This window comes from Symphalangus syndactylus, chromosome X (genome assembly GCF_028878055.3).
Source record: "Symphalangus syndactylus isolate Jambi chromosome X, NHGRI_mSymSyn1-v2.1_pri, whole genome shotgun sequence".
Taxonomy (NCBI): domain Eukaryota; kingdom Metazoa; phylum Chordata; class Mammalia; order Primates; family Hylobatidae; genus Symphalangus; species Symphalangus syndactylus.
Window position 1 is genome coordinate 63419189 of NC_072447.2, and position 21189 is coordinate 63440377.

At 39.6% G+C, this 21189-nt stretch overlaps 1 protein-coding gene and 1 non-coding gene across 4 annotated transcripts in view; one reads left to right on the forward strand and one right to left on the reverse strand.

Moving 5' to 3' along the window:
* CLCN5 (chloride voltage-gated channel 5) overlaps window positions 1–21189 on the forward strand; it is a 162254-nt gene that overhangs the window by 13105 nt on the left and 127960 nt on the right. The window lies entirely within an intron of this gene.
* On the reverse strand, window positions 11118–11225 carry LOC129476534 (U6 spliceosomal RNA). The gene has a single exon (XR_008654971.1). It is a non-coding gene; the product is annotated as a U6 spliceosomal RNA (small nuclear RNA).

Sequence of the window (21189 nt, forward strand, 5' to 3'; positions counted from 1 at the left end):
GAATGGGAGGAAGTGACAAGTTCATCTGAGACCTGAAAGGTGAGGAGGAGTTATCCAGGCAAAGAGTTGGGGGAACAGCATCCCAGGCAGAGGAGACAAGGTGGAAATCCCTGAGGTGGGAAGAATCCCTGGGTCCTTTCCCAGCATGGTCCATTGCAGCTGGACCATAGTGAATGAGGCATAAAGGGACACACAATAAAATTGGAAAGGTGGGCAGGGGACAGGTCACACAGGGTTTTGTAGGCCATGTTACCAAGTACCCTAACTTGGTAACATGAAGGCCTTGGAGATAGATTGGATATGGCAGAGTGACCAGTGAATGAGTAGGGAGTGTCTCATTCATCTTCTCATACCAAATACCTGGCAGAGAGTGCCCAGCACATAGTATGTGCTCATTGAATCTTTGTTTAATGAGTAATAACTGCCTTGCCTACTTATCAGGATTGCCATGGAGATTAAATGAGATAAGGTATGCTAAGGTGGTTTGCAAAATAATGCACTAGATTCTATGTAATGATGCTTATAGATCTTCACTGTCACTAGGAACCACATCCCCCCAACCCCATTCTCTGTTAAACTAGCAAAATCTTTCAATTAGTTCATCCCATGCCAAGAACATGCTGATGTACTGTGTTCTTATGTATTCAATGTGTCTCTTTTATCAATGCCTTTAACTAATTATGGGTGAGTGGAAACTACCTTATATCACACCATTGTGTGGCACTCCTGGTGTTAGAGATAATTATGGGTAGTGGTGCCAGGAGCAGTATAGCTTTCTCTTCTATGCTAAATCTACTTCTAAATCTCTCAACCTATATAATTCATTATTTAGGAGCTGGATTAATACTGAGGAATAGCATCCTTTGAATTTGCATTTGGATGGGGCAAGGCTGATCATATCAGGATGTTGTTGCTACCAATTATGGCACTTGGTTTTCTAGACTGTTAAAAGACATAACAAAATGATCAGTGTTTTGCTATTTTTATGTTAAATATCTGTTCCCTATTGAAACTGCAGGAACTTCAGATGATTGACTGAAAAGCCCAGCTCTGTGCACTGTTGGTAGGCATATAAGTTGGTAGAATCCATTAGAGCACACTTTGAAAGACTTTTTCAAAATGTAACTTGTACACCTTTTGTCCCAATGAATCTATTCTCAAAAGGAACTGCATAAAGGTCACTTGTTACAAGGATCTTGGTTGCCTTCTTGTTGCCATCTTTTTACTGTCAACAGCCTTATTAATGTACAGCATGAGAGACCAGTAATGTTAATTATGGTATTTACATACTATGGAATGCTGTTCATTTCATTTAAAAGAGTAAAGTAGCCTGGATGTGGTGGTTCACGCCTGTAATCCCAGCAATTTAGGAGGCTCAGGTGGAAAGATCACTTGGGATCAGGAGTTTGAGGCTGCAGTGATTGTGCCACTGCACTCCAAGCTGGGTGAAAGAGTAAGACAGTAAAGTAGATGTACCTATAGTGACAGGGAATGGTGTTCAAGATAAATTTTTAAGTGAAAAAAGGGGTGCAGAATGGTATATATTATAGGATCCCACTTGTTCAACACAAAGAAGGGAGGTATTATATAAGAATTCGTGTATATGTGTTCTTGCATATGCTTCGAAAATTTCTAGGATGATGCACAAGAAACAGTTGTCAGTTAACTTGGAGATTAGAGGTGGCAAGGCTAGGGATTTTAGTTTTCACTTCACACCTTTCTGTACACTGCTTGACTTGTTTATGACAACCTGTAAAACCTTTAAATGCTTAAATTTAAATAAAAACTGTACCTCACTAGATTATTTCCTCGACAATTTATACTAAGAAATAAAAGGAATATTAGTGGCTGAGGTGAGAGATCAAGTCTGAAGCAAAGGAGGCTGACTCTGGTAAAACCAAGGGCCTCTAAAAGCTACTTCTGTGGCCAGAGGACTTAGGAGAAATGTTGCTTTGTTAAAGCTTAATGCTAAGAAAACAAGTAAGATTAAATTGGGTAAAAATTACTTTATTAGTTTTTTGATGAAACAGTTGTAATCATGTCATTAGTTTTGATGTCTGGGTATATTAATACCTAAACAGCATAGTAATTGTATTCCAGACTACCATTTAAAAATTAAATGTTTCAATGTGTAGAATAATAGCTGTTTTTCTTGTTCGATTTGTTTAAATGTTGCAAGTGAATGCTAAGCTACAATTTCTTGAGCTATTTACTTAAGGACCTGAGGAAAAATGCAAGTATAATCTTATGCTTGAAGTAGAGAAGATATAAATTACCTAATATTTACCTGATAATGTTTGGATTAAGTTAAATCTTCAAAGTCTTAAGGCCCCTTCTAGCTCAGTCTCCCCCCAAAAAGAGGGCTTTTGTCTGAGATACAAGAAGTCAAAGGGTTGTCTGTCAGAATGTCCTCTTGGTTTGGCATAATGAAGAAAGTTCCTTCACCCAGTGGTGGATGTTCAGAGACAAGAGTCACTATCCTGTGTTAAATGACCCTGCTTCTCTAATATTTGGGGTTTTAGCCAGGAGATAGGTGGTAGAACACAAGACAGGTTTTACTTTAAGATATTGACTGAGTATCGTGAAAATGGCCATACTGCCCAAGGTAATTTATAGATTCAATGCCATCCCCATCAAGCTACCAATGACTTTCTTCACAGAATTGGAAAAACCACTTTAAAGTTCATATGCAACCAAAATAGAGCCTGCATTGCCAAGTCAATCCTAAGCCAAAAGAACAAAGCTGGAGGCATCACGCTACCTGACTTCAAACTATACTACAAGGCTACAGTAACCAAAACAGCATGGTAATGGTACCAAAACACAGATATAGACCAATGGAACAGAACAGAGTCCTCAGAAATAATGCTGCATATCTACAACTATCTGATCTTTGACAAACCTGACAAAAACAAGCAATGGGGAAGGGATTCCCTATTTAATAAATGGTGCTGGGAAAACTGGCTAGCCATATGTAGAAAGCTGAAACTGGATCCCTTCCTTGCACCTTATACAAAAATTAATTCAAGATGGATTAAAGACTTACATGTTAGACCTAAAACCATAAAAACCCTAGAAGAAAACCTAGGCAGTACCATTCAGGACATAGGCATGGGCAAGGACTTCATGTCTAAAACACCAAAAGCCAAAATTGACAAATGGGATCTAATTAAACTAAAGAGCTTCTGCACAGCAAAAGAAACCACCATCAGAGTGAACAGGCAACCTACAAAATGGGAGAAAATTTTTGCAACCTACTCTTCTGACAAAGGGCTAATATCCAGAATCTACAATGAACTCAAACAAATTTACAAGAAAACAAACAACCCCATCAAAAAGTGGGCGAAGGATATGAACAGACACTTCTCAAAAGAAAACATTTATGTAGCCAAAAAACACTTGAAAAAATGCTCATCATCACTGGCCATCAGAGAAATGCAAATCAAAACCACAATGAGATACCATCTCACACCAGTTAGAATGGCCATCATTAAAAAGTCAGGAAACAACAGGTGCTGGAGAGGATGTGGAGAAATAGGAACACTTTTACACTGTTGATGGGACTGGAAACTAGTTCAACCATTGTGGAAGTCAGTGTGGCGATTCCTCAGGGATCTAGAACTAGAAATCCCATTTGACCCAGCCATCCCATTACTGGGTATATACCCAAAGGATTAAAAGTCATGCTGCTATAAAGACACATGCACACGTATGTTGATTGCGGCACTATTCACAATAGCAAAGACTTGGAACCAACCCAAATGTCCAACAATGATAGACTGGATTAAGAAAACGTGGCACATATGCACCATGGAATACTATGCAGCCATAAAAAGGATGAGTTTGTGTCCTTTGTAGGGACATGGATGAAGCTGGAAACCATCATTCTCAGTAAACTATCGCAAGGACAAAAAACCAAACACCGCATGTTCTCACTCATAGGTGGGAATTGAACAATGAGAACACATGGCCACAGGAAGGGGAACATCACACACTGGGGCCTATTGTGGGGTGGGGGTAGGGGGGAGGGACAGCATTAGGAGATATACCTAATGCTAAATGACAAGTTAATGGGTGCAGCACACCAACATGGCACATGTATACCTATGTAACAAACCTGCACGTTGTGCACATGTACCCTAAAACTTAAAGTAATAAAAAAAAACATTTGCCTAGATAAGACCATCAAGGGAAAACATAGGAAGTCAGGACAAGCCTTTATTAGCTGGAATTAGTATTAAGTGGATATCAATTGATGTGGGGAAGATTCTATACTCATTGCCCTACAGTATCCATCAAAATTTCTTTGCTTTACTTTCTGGAGTACTAGATATGAATTTGAAAGGACATTTTAATTCAAACAAGTATTCCAGATAAATCAGAATGAATTCGAGTGGCATTCTTGTTGAATTAAACATTAATCAAGAATATAAAAAAAAGAATAAATGTTGTTCAATTTATTGAGTTCAAAACTGGAGTGGGGGATACAGAGGCAGAGAGACTCCAGAAATGCCCTGACTACTGTGCCACCTTGAGTGCCCAGAGAAGTGCAGGTGGCAGTGGTTGTGGAATGTGTGTATTGGGTGGGGCAGGGAAACACACAGCCCCATTCTCCTGCAAAAAAAAAAAGATATTGATTGAGAAAGACATAATCAGGCAGGTGGTAGAGACTGGAGTAATGGGAACAAATGTGAGAAAGGAAAAGGCTATGTAATTTCAGGCTGTAGAAAGACGGGAATCAGGGGTAGAAAGACTGGAATCATAAATAATGCAACTTTTGAGATATTTTTTCTGGTTGTGGGAACCAGAATATGAGGAGCTGCCTGGAGTTTGGTTTGCAGTTGAACCTGGACCTGGAGGTTATGCCTAGAGAATGAGGCAGAAAGATTCTTATCTTTGCTGGAGATCACAGAAGCTGTTAGAACTGGCCCCAGCTTGGACTGGGCATGAAGGAGGGAAGAATTGGGAGAAGAAACCAGACATCCTAGAAAGACAGACAGAGAAGCTGCTGAGCTCTGAGTGGGCTGGACTTTGTATGTGCTTGAAGTCTGTACTTGACTGCCCTGCATGGAGGATGTTGCTTACATTTCTCATTCCATAATAAAGTATTCTGAGTTGACTGCGGTCAAGAAAGAGAAAAGAACCAGTAATAGTAGCTATCATTTATGAGTACTCACCATGTGCTTTTTTTTTGAGACAGAGTCTTGCTCTGTCACCTAGGCTGGAGTGCAGTGGCATGATCTGGGCTCACTGCAACATCTGCCTCCTGGGTTCAAGCAATTCTCGTGCCTCAGCTTCCCACGTAGCTCGGATTACAGGCATGCACCACCACGCCTGGCTAGTTTTTGTATTTTTATAGAGATGGAGTTTCACCCTGTTGGCCAGTCTGGTCTCAAACTGGTCTCAAGTGATCGCCCGCCTTGGCCTCCCAAAGTGCTGGGATTACAGGCATGAGCCACCACACCAGCCTACCATGTGCTTTTAAAAGTGCTTTACATGGATTATCTCATTTAATCTTTCCAGTAACAGTATAGCAGATAGGAACTGAGGCATAAAGTGGTTGGATAGTATTCTGAAATTGTAACTGGTAGATCCTGAGTCTGAGGCAGTCTGGCTCTAGAACCTGTGCTTTTAGTTATTCTCTATTTCTAGGACCATGGCTCCCAGAATCCCTTCTTCATTGCCACCCCCAATCAATCAAGGTAATGGCCAGCTGTGAAAGAAAGAAATTTCCTATTAGAGTACTCTTGCTGTGGCCCTAATGAGCAAGTAAAATCATTTCAAGGGAGTGAGAAGGCAGAGGCTTGAATAAAGCCTGTGGGTAAGTGAAATACAATTCTGTAGCCAAAATTCTGTGTTCTTTCTAAATTTAAATAAGTGATTTTGTATCTTCTGTATGGAAGACATTATTAGGTATTATATGTGGGACTAAGAAGATTCAGAAGCAGATACTGTCCTTCCAAAAGCTAGTCTCTGAGGAAGTTAAAACATGTGCACTAATAACCATAACCCAAACTTATGTTAGAGACATGGTTAGAGAGTTGTGGACTACCACAGAAGTTAGACAAAGGTGAGGAGGTGGCATCTGAGGAAGACCATGCAGTATGGGTAGGTTCTTCTGTAGCTGGAGATGTCAGAGATATGAGTTCAGCCAGCAAAGTACCAGGTACATTTGAGGGAACATGAAAGTGTCTTGCCAGACCTGTTATATTTATATACATTGTCTCATTAACTCTTCGTAACAACCCTTTATTGACCAAATGATTTAATTGTCAAAACCAGGACACTTTTGAGAGTGGAGTACTAATCAAATGGAATAGGAATAAACAGGGGCCCAGGAAAACCAGGACCAATGAGGCAGTTGTTATTATTCCCATTTAACACGTTAGAAAATGAGGCCTCACATCACATAGCTAGGAGTTGGTGGAGCTAGGATTTGAATCCAATTCTGGCTTTAAAACTAAAAGATTCATACTTCATTCCATATACAGTGGGATGCAATTGAAGGGCTTTGGGCAGAGAACTGTCATGGTCAGAACTATGCAGGACAGATGGAAAAGAGAGACTGGAATTGGAGTGATGAGTTAAGAGATTGCTGAATAAGATTCATGTAGAACATTCTAAGTACCTGTATATAAGATGTTAACTTTGGAATTTAAAGGAAGTGATAAATGTAAGAGATATCACAAAGCACAAAGGAATAAATGACAAAGTTAGACTACTGGGCAACTTTTTTTTAAATTTAAGTTTTAGGGTACATGTGCACAACGTGCAGGTTTATTACATATGTATACATGTGCCATGTTGCTGTGCTGCAGCCATTAACTCATCATTTACATTAGGTATACCTCCTAATGCTATCCCTCCCCGCTACTGCCTACCCCATGACAGGCCCCAGTGTGTGATGTTCCCCTTCCTGTGCCCAAGTGTTCTCATTGTTCAATTCCCACCTATGACTGAGAACATGTGGTGTTTGGTTTTTTGTCCTTGCGATAGTTTGCTGAGAATGATGGTTTCCAGCTTCATCCATGTCCCTACAAAGGACATGAACTCATCCTTTTTTATGGCTGCATAATATTCCATGGTGTATATGTGCCACATTTTCTTAATCCAGTCTATCATTGTTGGACATTTGGGTTGGTTCCAAGTCTTTGCTATTGTGAATAGTGCCACAATAAACATATGTGTGCATATGTCTTTATGGCAGCATGTTTTATAATCCTTTGGGTATATACCCAGTAATGGGATGGCTGGGTCAAATGGTATTTTTAGTTCTAGATCCCTGAGGAATCGCCACACTCACTTCCACAATGGTTGAACTAGTTTCCAGTCCCACCAACAGTGTAAAAGTGTTCCTATTTCTCCACATCCTCTCCAGCACCTGTTGTTTCCTGACTTTTTAATGATGGCCATTCTAACTGGTGTAAGATGGTATCTCATTGTGGTTTTGATTTGCATTTCTCTGATGGCCAGTGATGATGAGCATTTTTTCAAGTGTTTTTTGGCTGCATAAATATCTTCTTTGGAGAAGTGTCTGTTCATACCCTTCACCCACTTTTTGATGGGGTTGTTTTTTTCTTGTAAATTTGCTTGAGTTCTTTGTAGATTCTGGATATTAGCTCTTCGTCAGATGAGTAGGTTGCAAAAATTTTCTCCCATTCTGTAGTTTGCCTGTTCACTCTGATGGTAGTTTCTTTTTTTTATTATTATTATTATACTTTAGGTTTTAGGGTACATGTGCACAATGTGCAGGTTTGTTACATATGTATCCATGTGACATGTTGTTTTGCTGCACCCATTAACTCGCCATTTAGCATTAGGTATATCTCCTAATCATGTCCCTCCCCCCTCCCCCCACCCCACAACAGTCCCCGGAGTGTGATGTTCCCCTTCCTGTGTCCATGAGTTCTCATTGTTCAATTTCCACCTATGAGTGAGAACGTGCGGTGTTTGGTTTTTTGTCCTTGCGATAGTTTACTGAGAATGATGTTTTCCAGTTTCATCCATGTCCCTACAAAGGACATGAACTCATCATTTTTTATGGCTGCATAGTATTCCATGGTGCATATGTGCCACATTTTCTTAATCCAGTCTATCGTTGTTGGACATTTGGGTTGGTTCCTAGTCTTTGCTATTGTGAATAGTGCCACAATAAACATACGTGTGCATGTGTCTTTATAGCAGCATGATTTACAGTCCTTTGGGTATATACCCAGTAATGGGATGGCTGGGTCAAATGGTATTTCTGGTTCTAGATCCCTGGGGAATCGCCACACTGACTTCCACAATGGTTGAACTAGTTTCCAGTCCCACCAACAGTGTAAAAGTGTTCCTATTTCTCCACATCCTCTCCAGCACCTGTTGTTTCCTGACTTTTTAATGATGGCCATTCTAACTTGTGTGAGATGGTATCTCCTTGTGGTTTTGATTTGCATTTCTCTGATGGCCAGTGATGATGAGCATTTTTTCATGTGTTTTTTGGCTGCATAAATGTCTTCTTTTGAGAAGTGTCTGTTCATGTCCTTCGCCCACTTTTTGATGGGGTTGTTTGTTTTTTTCTTGTAAATTTGTTTGAGTTCCTTGTAGATTCTGGATATTAGCCCTTTGTCAGATGAGTAGGTTGCAAAAATTTTCTCCCATTCTGTAGGTTGCCTGTTCACTCTGATGGTAGTTTCTTTTGCTGTGCAGAAGCTCTTTAGTTTAATTAGATCCCATTTGTCAATTTTGGCTTTTGTTGCCATTGCTTTTGGTGTTTTAGACATGAAGTCCTTGCCCACGCCTATGTCCTGAATGGTATTGCCTAGGTTTTCTTCTAGGGTTTTAATGGTTTTAGGTCTAACATGTAAGTCTTTAATCCATCTTGAATTAATTGTGTATAAGGTGTAAGGAAGGGAGTCAATCCTAAGCCAAAATAACAAAGCTGGAGGCATCACGCTACCTGACTTCAAACTATACTACAAGGCTACAGTAACCAAAACAGCATGGTACTGGTACCACAACAGAGACGTAGATCAATGGAACAGAACAGAGCCCTCAGAAATAATGCCGCATATCTACAACTATCTGATCTTTGACATACCTGACAAAAACAAGCAATAGGTAAAGGATTCCCTATTTAATAAATGGTGCTGGGAAAACTGGCTAGCCATATGTAGAAATCTGATGGTAGTTTCTTTTGCTGTGCAGAAGCTCTTTAGTTTAATCAGATCCCATTTGTCAATTTTGGCTTTTGTTGGACATGAAGTCCTTGCCCATGCCTATGTCCTGAATGGTATTGCCTAGGTTTTCTTCTAGAGTTTTTGTGGTTTTAGGTCTAACATGTAAGTCTTTAATCCATCTTGAATTAATTTTTGTATAAGGTGTAAGGAAGGTATCCAGTTTCAGCTCTCTACATATGGCTAGCCAGTTTTCCCAGCACCATTTATTAAATAGGGAATCCTTTCCCCATTGCTTGTTTTTGTCAGGTTTGTCAAAGATCAGATAGTTGTAGATGTGTGGCATTATTTCTGAGGGCTCTGTTCTGTTCCATTGGTCTATATCTCTGTTTTGGTACCAGTATGATGCTGTTTGGTTACTGTAGCCTTGTAGTATAGTTTGAAGTCAGGTAGCGTGATGCCTCCAGCTTTGTTCTTTTGGCTTAGGATTGACTTGGCAGTGCGGGCTCTTTTTTGGTTGCATGTGAACTTTAAAGTAGTTTTTTCCAATTCTGTGAAGAAAGTCATTGGTAGCTTGATGGGGATGGCATTGAATCTATAAATTACCTTGGGCAGTATGGCCATTTTCATGATATTGATTCTTCCTATCCATGAGCATGGAATGTTCTTCCATTTGTTTGTATCCTCTTCTATTTCATTGAGTAGTGGTTTGTAGTTCTCCTTGAAGAAGTCCTTCACATCCCTTGTAAGTTGGATTCCTAGGTATTTTATTCTCTTTGTGGCAATCGTGAATGGGAGTTCACTCATGATTTGGCTCTCTGTTTGTCTGTTATTGGTGTATAAGAATGCTTGTGATTTTTGCACATTGATTTTGTATCCTGAGACTTTGCTGAGGTTGCCTATCAGCTTAAGGAGATTTTGGGCTGAGACGATGGGGTTTTCTAAATATGCAGTCATGTCATCTGCAAACAGGGACAATTTGACTTCCTCTTTTCCTAATTGAATACCCTTTATTTCCTTCTCCTGCCTGATTGCTCTGGCCAGAACTTCCAACACTATGTTGAATAGGAGTGGTGAGAGAGGGCATCCCTGTCTTGTGCCAGTTTTCAAAGGGAATGCTTCCAGTTTTTGCCCATTCAGTATGATATTGGCTGTGGGTTTCTCATAAATAGCTCTTATTATTTTGAGATATGTCCTATCAATACCAAATTTATTGAGAGTTTTTAGCATGAAGGGCTGTTGAATTTTGTCAAAGGCCTTTTCTGTATCTATTGAGATAATCATGTGGTTTTTGTCTTTGGTTTTGTTTATATGCTGGATTACATTTATTGATTTGCCTATGTTGAACCAGCCTTGCATCCCAGGGATGAAGCCAGCTTGATTGTGGTGGATAAGCTTTTTGATGTGCTGCTGGATTCGGTTTGCCAGTATTTTACTGAGGAGTTTTGCATTGATGTTCATCAGAGATATTGGTCTAAAATACACCCACTTTTATATCATATTGCAAAGCAGTCATAATATTTATCATGTGATATGTTATCACCCTCTTCTGAACTCCTGCTTCTGTTATTACCTTTAACTAGTTGCTAGATAAATTGTAATGCCAGCTTTATAACATCTTTTCTGCCATTGTCTTTAACTGTTATTTAACTTCTTTATTATGGTTTAACTTACTTATATGTTTATCTTAGCTCCCCAGTAGAGTGGAAGATACTTTAGGGATAGGAACATAGTTTATACATGCCTCTGTTCCTCCTAATTCCTTAAGTAGAGTCACCCAGGAAGCATTTATTGATCTGATTTAACCAGTTCATGTGGCATAATAAGACCTTTTGTTTTATACATTATACCCTGTTAATATGATCTCAAATAGTATTGGGTTTTGGATAATTATTTCTTACTATGAACTCATAATGAGCCCAGAACCCACTTTTCCCTCCAAGTTTCTATCTGTCTGTCCCTTTCTCTTCTAATTTTTTCAAAAATGTGCATGTCATCCCTGTGCAGGGACCATGCTAATCTTCTCTGTATCATTCTAATTTTAGTATATGTGCGCTGAAATAAGTGCCCTTTCGATTTTTTTTTTTAAGATGGAGTCTTGCTCTGTCACCAGGCTGGAGTGCAGTTGCATGATCTAAGCTCACTGCAACCTCCGACTCCCTGGTTCAAGTGATTCTCCTGCCTCTCCAGTAGCTGCGTTTATGGCGCGTGCCACCACGCCCAGCTAATTTTTTTTTTTTTTGTATTTTTAGTAGAGACGAGGTTTCACCATGTTGGCCAGGATGATCTTGATCTCCTGACCTCATGATCCGCCTGCTTTGGCCTCCCAAGGTGCTGGGATTACAGGCATGAGCCACTGTGCCCGGCCACCCTTTCAATTTTTTTTTTTTGAGACAGAGTCTTTCTCTGTCTCCCAGGCTGGAGTGCAGTGGCACGATCTCCACTTAGGCAACCTCTGCCTTCTGGGTTCAAGCAATTCTCCTGCCTCAGCCTCCTGCGTAGCTGGGACTACAGGCACACGCTGCCATGCCTGGCTAATTTTTTTGTATTTTAGTAGAGACGGGGTTTCACTGTGTTGCCCAGGCTGGTCTTGAACTCCTGAGCTCGGGTCAATCCGCCCACCTCGGCCTCCCAAAGTGCTAGGACTACAGGCATGAGCCACTGCGCCCAGCCTAGTTTTTTAAACAAGAACCTTTCTTTGCCTTTACTTAAATATTAATGTAATTAAATTTTTATTTATTGTTCCTTTTGTTAGTTTTAGCTTTATTATCACATATATTTCATAAATATCTTTATCCAAGTAATTAATAAAACATCGTTTGCTATATTTGTTTTCTGTTGCTGCATAATGAATTACCACAAACTTAATTGCTCAGAACAACAACCATTTATTATCTTGCAGTTTCCATGGGTCAGGAGATGGTCATGGCTCAATTTGGTCCTCTGCTCATGGTCTCACAGGCTGCAATCAAGGTGTTGGCAGAGTCGGTGGTCTCATCTCAGGCTCAGGGTTCTCTTCCAAGCTCATGTGATTGTTGGCAGAATTTAGTTCTTTGTGGTTGTGGGATTGAGGCCCTCAGATCCTAGCGGCTGCCTGCAATTCCCTGTCACATGGTCTTTCCATAGGCAGTTCATATAACAGCACCTTGCTTTTTCAAGGCCAGCGAGGGATAAAGTCTCAGTTTGTCTCTCACAATGGCAAGAAGGAATCAATAATATACACATATATACCTAGTCATGGGAGTGGCTTCTCATTACCCTTGCCATATTCTATTGGTTAGAACCTACTCACATGTCCCACCCATACTCAGGGAAAGGGGATTAAACAAGGACATGAATACCAGGAGGTGGGCATCATTGGGGGTCACCTTATGGTCTGTCTGCTATATTTGGCATAGCTCTGAATCAGGCTAATTGAAGACTTTCTTTTTTTTATTTTTATTTTTTGAGATGGAGTTTCACTCTTGTTACCCAGGCTGGAGTGCAATGGCATGATCTCGGCTCACCACAACCTCCGCTTCCTGGGTTCAAGCGATTCTCCTGCCTCAGCCTCCCGAGTAGCTGGGATTACAGTCATGCGCCACCATGCCTGGCTAATTTTGTATTTTTAGTAGAGATGGGGTTTCTCCATGTTGGTCAGACTGGTCTTGAACTCCCCATCTCAGGTGATCTGCCCATCTTGGCCTCCCAAAGTGCTGGGATTAGAGGCATGAGCCACTGAGCCTGGCCGAGACTTTTTAACTTACTGTTATCCATCAACAAACACTCACTGGGTAAGGCTGCTCTAACATCTGTGACTCTAACTTTACTGTCATCCACCAAATGTTTTTTCATCTACTTACAAAGATAAAATGAGAGATGATATTCAGTAGTTTGCCTGAAGTCATTCATTGTGTGGGGCCTTCCACTGAGACAGAGTGCTGGAGTGGGAGCAAAGTTGAGATGATTTGAATTTGGGTGCCTATCAGATATCCACATAGAGATGTTCATTTCCCCACAGCCTGGGGTATAGAGAGGGTCTGGACTCGAGTAGAGATTTGGGGATCCTTCATGTATAGATGATATATGAAGCCTAGGATATGAGTATACTTTGAGAGGGAAAAGGTGCCAAGGGTAGAATTCTGGGGGAAATCTAGGTACTCAGTTTGAGGGATTTCCTTCACCTTCTTATATAGCAACCCAAACAAAAAGGAAACAAGTTAGCCAGCCTCAGAGGAAAAGCTGTATTATTTTGTCTACTTCTGCTTCAGTCCCTTCTCTGTTTATTGTAGATACTACTTATTCAATTATACCTCTTTTCTTCTGGTTTCTTCTTCTTTTCCTTTCCTCTGGACCCATTCGCTATCATCCATAAACATGTTCTGGTCTTCCTTTGCTGTATCTTCTAGCTACCAATACCTATCTAGTCAGCCACTTAATCTTTCTGGGCCTCAATTTCCTCAGAGATTGAGGGACGTGATGTAGGGAGGAGGTTATGATTTTTAAGAAGCCTTTTTCTGACCTAAATTCTGTTCTGCCATCTTATTTCTCTACCTTTTCCCGTTTTGGGTTGTGTTGACTGTTCAGTTCCTTTTTGAAACTTCCCTCCCTTGGCCACAGAGTTGTACTCCTCTAGTTCCCTTTCTGCCTGCCTCTGTCACTGCTTCTCCATTACTTTTGTTTCCTCCTGCCTCCTAATTATGTCCGTATTCAGGGGTATAAAGTTCTTTGTCTTTTCTCTCTTTATACTCACTGCCTCAGAGGTTTCATCTACACTTCTGGCTTTACCTTTTTTTTTTTTTTTTTTGGTTTTTAATTATAGAAGTAACACACAATTACATGTTCCTATTAAAAAATAATATAGATGCATCTAGAGTAAAAAGTGAAAATGCCCCTTCAACCTCATCCTCAGATGTAACCACCATTATTGGATTGGTGTTCTTTCTCCAGGTGTCGAGTCCCAAATCTATAAAGGTAGCTCCAAACTCTAGATAGCTGCAATCAGGATACCCTTACTTGGATGCTCCACTATCAGCATATAAAATCAGCTAGCTGAATGACTTTGGGCATATGGTTGATGTCTTTTTTTTTTTAATTCTGTGGTTCTTTCATGTCTTATATTTATTTCTTTTTGTGTCTCCATAGCATTAAACAGTAGATATTCCTTACATGTTTGGTTGATTCTGTTATTTTGCAGCTGATAACCTCTCATTAGTACTCCCTCCCAATTTGCTTATATGCGTAGACCCAAGGAAATAGAATAACCCTCTGTCAGTACTTTAGATGAAAAAGTGGGTGGCTGAGTATAGGGCTTAATCATTGGGAACCAGAACACATGAGCAGTTCAGTGGGTAACAGTAAGTATGGGGGCTTAAGGAGAATGGGGTGGTAGATGGGTAGTACATTGAAAACTGGTCAGTAAATTAAAGCCAGGGTGCTAACATTAAATATATCATGGGTTGTAAAATATAAATATCTTAATCTAAAATATTAGCTACCAAAATCACTGTTCATATGAGAACATTGTTTTGGCTCTGAAAAAGATACATGGATAATCTCTGCAGTGTAATGGGTCATTTTGCAAAAGTATATTCTACTATATGTGTATTAAATGCAAATTAATTGGAAAGATTGCCAATGAGAGTGTATCATTGCATGTTGTATTAATGAGGCTGTGTCGCATAAGCAGTTACACACTGAAAATTGCCAGTCTCTGTAAAAGCTTAATTCCAAAGAAATTTAGGATAATCATGGACAGGATCCATAGTAGTGGTTCTCAACTAGGGGCAATTTTACTCCCTGGGGACATTTAGCAATATCTGGAGACATTTTTCTTTGTCACAATTGTGGGGAGGCGTTACTGGCATCTAGTGGGAACAGGCCAGGTAAGCTGATAAACATCCTACAATGCACAGGCCAACTCCCTACCATGAAGAATTATCTGACCCAAGATATCAGTAATGCTGAAGTTGAGGAACCTTGATGAAGGGAATTTTGGGTAGGGCAGGAGATCCATGGCGGTGACCATTGATGCCCCTTTGTATTAATGCTGATGTCCTATAATTCTTAACCTTGCTACCTAGTTGAAAGCTAGAAGATATGACAATTGTTTGGCTTTTAATAACAGCATACATATCAGATAGATGGACCATTTATTTTCTTGTCTAGGTGTTCTGGTTATTTGACTATTAAAGTGAATTATCCCGACTTTTTCAATGCTGATTTTTTTTCAAGGGGAACTTACCGCCAGAACACTTAAAGAGCGACAGACAAAAATGTTGAGACTTGATAAAATTTTATGTTGAGTTATTGCATATTAATACTTAGTCCTAAATACTGTATGTGAATGTATCTTAAACTGCGATATAGCTCAGGGGTGTAAATGGGTTGCCTTAGGTAATGTAGTGATTTATTCATAGACCGAAGGCCGGAAATCAGATTCCTTGATTCCCAGACCATTATTACTTCGATTTGGCTATGGCTTCTATATAACATCTTTTCTGCTTTGAGTCTCCTGAAGAGCACAATCAAGTATGTCAAAGATTGAATGATCTTAGGTGCTGGATGTTTCGCACATTTTTACAAGAATATTCAATATTACCAGTCATCTTAAAAAAGCAACAAAATAACCCAAAATAATGCTGAGTAAAACACAAGAAGTTATGTTACTTTTTCACTTAGTAACATGGATGAAATATTACAGCAAATGGGGACAGAGCTTAAAGGAAGTGGTAGGGTGAAAGGACCATTATTAGTATAACACAGCTGGATGGCATTTCTCTAAGCTACCATTTTGAAGAATGTTGCTCTTTGGACTGACTCCCAAACTCCATCTGGCTAGCACTTTGGAATTTTAAATGGGTAAAAAATATGATTTTCCATTGCTCCCAGCTGCCCTGCATGGTTTAATAGACAACTATGTAAAAGACAGGGAGTAGAACCAGCATTTGATTTGCTTTATGAAATTGGGAAATACACTTGGTTTTTTAAGCTCAAGTTTTTTCATAAGTAGATGATATGGTGGAGGATTATGGTAGTTAATATCTATTGAATCCTTACAATTTATCAGGTACTAAGCCCTTCCACATATTATATTATTAAACCTCAATATAGTTCTATAAGGTAAATACCATTATTACCCCCCTTTTAAAGTTGAGGAACTGAGGCAAAGAGAAATTAAGTAACTAGCTTTCACAGCTAATAAGTAGTTCCTGGTATGAATTGAGATATACTGTAAGTGTAAAATACACACCAGATTTCAAAGACAGCATGATAAAAAAATGTAAAATATCTCAACAATGTTCTGTATTGACTACATGTTAAAATGATAGTATTTTGCTTTTTTTTAATTCTTAGTTTTTGTGGGTATATAGTAAGTGTATATATTTATGGGGTACATGAAATATTTTGATACAGGCATATAATGCATAGTAATCACATCATGGAGAATGGGGTATCTGTCCCTTCAAGCATTTATCCTTTGTGTTACAAACAATCCAATTATACTCTTTTAGTTCTTTAAAAATGTATAGTTAAATTATTATTGACTATAGTCACCCTGCTGTGGTATCAAATAGTAGGCCTTATTCATTCTAGCTATTTTTGGTACCCATTAACCATCCCTACCTTTCCCATAGTCCCCCACTACCCTTCCCATTCTCTGGTAACCACCCTTTTACTCTCTGTGTCCATTGAAGTAATATTTTGGATATATTAGGTCAAATAAATTAGAGCGGTAAAGTTAATTTGACCCATTTCTTTGCGCTTTTCTTAAGGTGGCATCCAGAAAATTTCAAATTACATATGTGGCTCACATTTTTGTATTTCTGTTAGACAGCACTGTTCTAGAGAGTTTCATCTAGCTCCTGGAGGTGGGTGATATCTCATTCTTATATCATGTACATGAGACTAAAGGCTGAGGAAGCCAAAAAATTAAATACATTGGATTAAAGTTTGCTGTTGTAGCCATTAAGTCTCTAAGGTGACATTAGGCCTGTTCTCTAATGTTTGCATTATTAAGGGGTAAGGAACAAGGAAGCTTTTAAACTTAGGTACATTCTAGAGTTTTAGTCCCATACACATCTACTGAATAACTGTGTAAGGCATTGTGTTGATACTATGGCTCATATAAAAATCAGTGACTTAGACTTTGCTATCAAGGAGCTTATAATGTGGTAAAAGAACATGTACACACGCAACTGTACATAAAATCATATATAATGGAGTGGTAGAAACAAAGGACTTAGAATCTTAAGAGTACAAGAGGTTATTTGCAGCTAGCATGAGGGTGGAAGGTTTAGGAAGGAGGTGACATTTGAACTGGTTGGAGAAAGATGGATAGGATTTCAGTAGAGGTCACCTCTATACTCAAAGGAACATGCAGAACTAGGTGACAGGTCACTGAGCTGACATGCTTTTCTCTTTACCAAACGGAAACTCTGTGTGGCACAAAATGGAGAGAGGTCAGATACCTTGACATGTGGGTTTTTTAAGGGCCTATTTATGTTGCTATGCCTTCCTCATCAGACCCCCGTCTTGCATATACATAGAAATTTCCAATCATAGAATACACTGCTTATCTAAGTCTTTTGGTTTCTGACATCCTGGATCAGCCAGGCAGCAAGTGATGAAACACATAGCTCATGCCTGTGCATATGTTTCTAGTTATGCATAGATGAATGGGCAGGCAGATACATTGTTTTTAAACTGTAGTTAAAATGGCCCCATCTTGAAATTTAGATTTAACTTGAATTTCTCTTGTTGAATCTCTTGGGCAAATAATTGTAGCTCCTACCATGGGGAAGAATAAAGAAAGGGGCAGAAAGAGGCTGGGAATGTTACTCTAACAGAAGTATCTCTACCTTGAAGTGGGAAAAGTGGGAAAAAAATACTCTCCTCACTCCACCAATACTACTATGTTCAAGTCTGGCCTTTACTTCCAGCTACCAATTGTTTATCAAATGGATTGGTTTGGTTTTGTATGGAGGTCATTTGGCATTACAAAAAAAAAAAAGGGAAATAAAAGACTATTATTTTCAAGATAAAACCTGGAAAGAAAAGAACCTATACCCTTAAGTAGGAAGGACTCTCCAGTCTATATTTGCAGACGGGCTGACTTTGTCTTCCAGGTGGGGTTTTTTTTTTCGGTTGTTTGTTTTACGCTAATAGAGTTTTGCCCCATTAACATAGAATATGATTCAGTGACTCCTTCCTGCTCTCCAGAGGACACCCGTACAGTTAATTGGCTTTTCCTTTTATAGAATTCTAAAATGTTAAAGCTACAAATGAATACTCTTATAGACTGTTACAGTAGCTGAATCCCTTAGTTAAAAATGGTAATGTACCTCTTCTCCTTAAAAAATTAAAAATAAATGTAATATGTTATTGTAATATGTATTTAACCAGTTTTAAAAATTAGAAAATATAAATAAGAAACAAAAAATTTTAACATCCCAGATTTAAAAAGAGAGAGAACCATTGTTAACACCCATGCATATAGACTTCTAGATGTGTGTGTGTAACTTTTTTTTTGTTTTTTGAGACGGAGTTTCACTCTTGCCCAGGCTGGAGTGCAATGGCACGATCTCGGCTCACCGCAACCTCCGCCTCCTGGGTTCAAGCGATTCTCCTGCCTCAGCCTCTCGAGTAGCTGGGATTACAGGCATGCACCACCACGCCCAGCTAATTTCGTGTTTGTAGTAGAGACAGGGTTTCTCCATGTTGGTCAGGCTGGTCTTGAACTCCCAGATCACAGGTGATCAGCCTGCCTCGGCCTCCCAAAGTGCTGGGATTACAGGCGTGAGCCACCGTGCCCGGCCGTGTGTTTGTAACTTTAATAAAAAATGGATCACATCATTTTGTAAAGTATCTTTTTCATCTTTACATTGTAGATATGTTTCTGTATCGACACCTCTTCATCTACAATAACTTTTTTGTGTTTTTGTTTTGTTTTGTTTGAGACAAGGTCTCACTCTGTCGCCCAAGCTGGAGTGTAGTGGCACAATCACAACTCATTGCAGTCTTGACCACCTGGGCTTAGGCCATCCTCTTATCTCAGACTCCCAAATAGCTGAGACCATAGGTGCAGGCCACCATGGTCAGCTAATTTTTTAATTATTTGTAGATATGGTTTCTCACTATGTTGCCCAGGCTGGTCTTGAACTCCTGAGCTTAAGCCATCTTCCTGCCTCGGCCTCTCAAAGCATTGGGGTTATAGGTGTGAGCCACCGCACCCAGCCTACAATAACACTTGACTACTCCATTTTATTGATGTACCACGAGTTATTTAATTAATCCACTGTTATTGGATATTTAAGTTGTTTCCAGTGTTCCCTATCATTACATGTGCTACAGTGAATGTCCTCATACTTAAATCTTTCTGTATATACTTAATGTTTCTTTAGTATAAATTCTAAAAAGTAGAATTGGGTAGGTAGGAGGGTAAAGATTGATCAATGTATACTATCCCCAGTAGTCAACTGAACTCTTGCCAATCCTGTGTTTTCTCGTTCAGAAAATGCTTGTCAATTTGGTAAGTCAAAAAGGGCTTTTTGTTGTAGTGTATTCCTTTAATTATGACGATGTTGGACTTTCTTCATATGCTTATATTATTGACAGTTCTTTATTGGGCACTTTTAAATTTATTTATAAGTTATTTTTAAGGATAGTGACTCTCATAATGTTGCACAGGTTTCTTCTCAGTTTTGATATTTGCTTTGTAATAGATTTATTTTTAATGTCCATGAGTTTTCCACTTTTATACAGTCAAATGTATCAGTCTTTTCCTCTATGGTTTGTACTTTACACATATCTCACCACAGAGCAAGGAATTCTAAGGGCCAAGGAGATGTGCCTACCCATAACTCCTGCCTGTTTCTTCTAGACCAAGCTTGTGCAACCCGCGGCCTGTGGGCCACATGCAGCCCAGTACAGCTTTGAATGTGGCCCAACACAAATTCATAAACTTTCTTGAAACATTATGAGATTTTAAGATTTTTTTTTTTTTTGGTCATCAGCTATCGCTAGTGTATTTTATGTCTGTCCCAAGATAATTCTTTTTCCAGTGTGGCCCAGGGAAGCCAAAAGATTGGACACCCCTGTTCTAGACCATACTCTAGGTACTTGGAAGCTGAGGAATCTCTGTTCAATGTGCTTCCAGGGCTTGTGAGGGCCTCTGCCCTGGATCTGTCCTCTCAAGGAGACACTGTGCCATATGTGTGAGCTCTTCTAGGTCTAAGGGGTCTAAGGAGGTGCTTGTTTGGTGGGAGGAGTGTATGGATGGAGCTTGGCTGTGTGGACTGAGTGGTCTACACACAGGCGGCCAAGGCTCCTAGCTGTGTAGGAAGGAGTGGGGTAGTGGAGAGAAGGAAGGAGAATTAAGAGCCTATACTTGTATTCTTGCCCCTGGCCTTGTAAATTTAGGGATGGACCTACTTCTCGTAGTAATAGTTATAATTTTAGTTACAGTTAAAGATTGAATCTTTGTGGCATTTCCTTTGGGATAAGATGAGATCAAAAAACTAACTTTTACCCCAAATAATTGTAGCTCCCCAATTTTGTAGATGGGGAAACTGAGCCTTAGGCTGTAATTGGTCCAGAGTCACTGGGCTGGTTAGTGGCAGAGCTGTTTCTTATGACTGATAGACTAGTGCTCATTTTTTTTTAGACAGATAGACCTGGGTTTAACTCTGGGATCTGTTACTAACTTGCCTTTCATGTGTTATGCAGAACAGGTCACTTAACCGCTCAGAGTCTCTAATTAAGTAAATAAGAGAATCCTACCCACCGCCCATCCCTGTGCCACCACCATTCCACCCAACTAGCTGCATTTTCCAGGTTATGCCCCTTGTAGGCAGTGTCAACCTCAGCCTCTTGCCTCGTCTTGTGGACTGACTGTTGCCTCTGTTTCTAAAACAGTCAAAGCTCTGTGGCCCTTAGTTGAAACCTGTACCCTTTAAGCTCCAACCAGAACCCTGAGGATAGGAATACACATATCTGTAGACACCCAACAAAGTATTTGTGTTTTACAGAGTCGGCGTGTTTTTTTTTTTTTTTT